Source organism: Rattus norvegicus, chromosome 15 (genome assembly GCF_021556685.1).
Source record: "Rattus norvegicus strain SHRSP/BbbUtx chromosome 15, alternate assembly SHRSP_T2T, whole genome shotgun sequence".
Classification (NCBI taxonomy): domain Eukaryota; kingdom Metazoa; phylum Chordata; class Mammalia; order Rodentia; family Muridae; genus Rattus; species Rattus norvegicus.
Window position 1 is genome coordinate 76,189,951 of NC_141548.1, and position 3,537 is coordinate 76,193,487.

At 39.9% G+C, this 3,537-nt stretch overlaps 1 pseudogene; it reads right to left on the reverse strand.

The window, feature by feature from the left end:
• Positions 1-1,768: 1,768 nt before the first annotated feature.
• Positions 1,769-2,564, reverse strand: Vdac1-ps13 (voltage-dependent anion channel 1, pseudogene 13; annotated as a pseudogene).
• Positions 2,565-3,537: the final 973 nt, after the last annotated feature.

Below are 3,537 nucleotides of genomic sequence, written 5' to 3' on the forward strand. Positions count from 1 at the left end.
TAGGTGTGGCCTTGTTGAAGGCTGTGGCATTTCAAATGTAGAACAAGCCAGGCCCAATCTCCCTCTCATTTTCCTGCCTGCTGATCAGGTTGTAGAACTCACAACTTCCTCTCCAGCACTCTCCATGATTTCCACCATGATGATTACATGCTTTCTTGCATGAGTTGCGGTGATCATGGCTTCTCCTCACAGCAGTAAACACTGACGAAAGCACAGCCCCACTCAGTTTAACTTAATGATATTTATTATATTTTCCCTCAATAGCACAACATTCTTTTTCTCTCTCCTTGGAAAATATTTTTCGCCCTTAATGTCTTGTGGCCTACCTGACACATATGGTTATCCTATATGAAACATGCATCTATAAAGCTTAAATGCTAGCAATCACATATAAGATAAAATATTAAGTTTTTTTTTCTTTCTGGATATGAGTTACTTCAGATGATTATATTGGATAATATAGCTCCCTAAGTTTACCTATAGACATAAAAATGTCATTTTTCATAACATCTTAGGCAATATTTCACAAACAAACAAATAAAGTCATCCATAATGATAATTTATACTCATAAATCAGTGCAGGAATAACCAGAAAAGCTTCCTCCACGAGCAAATGGGATCTGGTAGAGAGACTCACAGCCAGACTTTATTTGGAGAGTAGATGGGACATTGGGAGCTGGGAGAGTAGAGGGAAGGGAAACTTGTGGTATGAGAGAAAAAAAATATTTTCAATTAAAAAATAAAGCCAAACAAAACAACAAAACCTATTTTTCTCTGCTACTTATATTAATTTTTATATTCCTAGGTACCTCCATGCTCCAATTTCTGGCTGAGTGTTTGATTAGTTGACATTAGTTATCTTTTATATAGTCTTTTTTCCTCCTCAGTATTTTAATCAAGTTTTAAGTAATGTTAATTACAGCATTTGAAGGAAAGAGCTAATTCCACAGAAAAAGGAAGACTCTATAATATACCCATTAAACTGCTAAAATTAGTGGTGAGGCTACAAGAGGAGTCAGTTGATATCCATAGTACTCTCAGGGTGTGACCACAATCACTAGACAAGCTCAGAGTTGGAGAACACGGAAGATATTTCATACTCTGCTGCAATGGCAAAATAAAGAGGATGATGATGATGATGATGATGATGATGATGAGGATGAGGAGGAGGAGGAGGAGGAGGAGGAGGAGGAGGAGGAGGAGGAGGAGGAGGAGGAGGAAAAAAACACACCACAAGGAAAAATTCAGTACTGAATGACTGGCTCCACCCTCTCCACCATAAAATAGTACAAAGCAAGTAGCTAACCATACTGAAAGACTACTTTTTGGTGTAAAACAGGGAGCCAGGATAGAAACAGAGGATGATGGGAACAGGGTGCTACGTTTGTCTAAAATCGTCCCTTTCACATAGGCGAGTAAGTGCTTCTGAGCAGATAGGATTGGGACACCAGGGTTCGATGCTCTGGAAGCCACAATTTCATGTGGGGACTGGATTCATATTTACAAAGGGTCTGCAGGTTCCCAGCTTCGTTTTGCAGCTTGTCATCTTTAGAGGGACTCCTCCCCAACCCATACCTACAACTAAAAAAGACCCTTTCTGGAATGGGGTTTCTGCTGTACCTCCAAAATGGCAAACACCTTAAAGCCCTGTCATCCTTAGTCTGGAGGTCTAACTTGATATTTATCAACTCTCGCATCCCCGTCATACATTAAAAGGAAAACTAAATGCTACAAAATAGATTAAAATTAACGGTTGTACAATATTCATTTATGCTTGAAATCCCAGTTCTAAACCAAGCTTATGGCTGTTCTTGCCATCCAGCAGGGCTGACAGCGTCAGTTTGATATTTGGTTTTAGGGTCTGAGTGTACTCTAAGCCAATCAGGCTAGAGTTGCTCTTTTTGGCTGAAAAGCAGGCAAACCTGATGCTTGGTTGCTAAAGCCAGTGTCACTGTTTCCTGCAGTCCTGGAGAGATTGAAAGCAGTCTCCAACTTCTTGTTCACCTATGGTAAACGGAGTCTTGAAATTCTGTATGGTCATTCACATTAGTATAAAGCTGGAATTTGTCCATCTTGTAGACAACTGCGAAGTTGCTCTGGGACTCACTAAGGCCTTCAAGGTTTCAAAATTCATCTGGTAGTCAGCCAGCCAGCTCTTGTAGCCAAGCAGCAGAGCGCCCCGGATTGAAGCCCTAGCGTTGTCAAAGTCCACATCACAGCTCAGGTTGATATGCTCCCTCTTGTACCCTTTCTTGATTTTAGCACCCCCCCAAGTCCCCATGTTAGGCGAGAAAGATGAATCAAAGGTCAGCTTCCATCCATGAGAAAGGTGGTCTTCTACGGTGATCTGAGTCCATCAGTACTTGGTTTTTAGACTGCCTGTCATTCAAGACTTTGGTGGTCTCCGTATTGGCAGAGCCTGAGCTGGTAAATTCCAATCCATTCTCGGACCTCGTTTTCCAGTTAAGTTTTATTAAGCCAAAGCCATAGCCCTTGGTGAAGACGTCCCTGGTGGACTTGCCATGATCAGCGTGCATGGGAGGTACAGCCGTGTTCTTGGAGGTGACGGCAGAACAGTCCCAGCTATGGCTTGCAGTGAGGAGCTATGTTTTGTACATTCTATGTACCAATCTTCTGTGGGATTTATAGCTGAAAAATGTGCTTTCCCGTTCTGTGGACCACTGCTGTTAGCAAATCATGGCGTCCATTATTATAATAGAAACGTTTGGTTTCGTATAGTCACTTTTGTCAATTTTTGGTCTTAATGCCTGTTCTATCATTGCTCCGCTTAGAAAACACTTTCTTGTGACTCTTAGTTGAAGCACACGTTCCACTTTATTCACTGTATCCACTTTATTTAGTCCCATGGAATCTGGTCTTTCATAGAACACCTTTGAAAATTTGGAGTTGAGTTTTTGTAGGTTGAGAGATGAAGGTCTAGCTTAATTTTCTACATGTAGGTTTTTTACTTTTTAGGATTATGCTTTTTTCATTTTATTCTTGAGATTATTATATAAATACACCGTTTCACCCTCCCTCCAATCAATACTTCACAATGTAACAAAATGTAACTGAAGCTTGGGGAGCACTGCAGAAAAAGTGCATAGTGAGGGAGTTTGTTGTAGAACTGTGTGTCTGAGCAACACTAGAAGCTACTCGTAGATTTTATGTTTGACTGGCATCATTTATTGCAGATGCGGTCTTTCTTATCTATGCCTTTGGATTGCTTGGCAAAAGTCTGTTGGTTGTAGGAGTATGGTCTTATATCTCTTCTCTTGTATAAGTTCAATTCTTCTGAAATGAATAGGATTCTGTTTGTTTGTTTTTTGTTTTGTTTTGTATTGTTTTATCACAGCACCTCACTGGTTTTGATACTATAGCCCTACAGTTGCAGTAGTGGTTTCATTGATCAGGACAATTTTATATATCCTGGGTCTTTTATGTTTTGTGTGAATTTTAAGATATTTTTTTCAAATTCTATGGAGAATTGTCTTTTAATTTTGAGAGAAATTGCATTAAATCTGTAAGTTGCTTTTG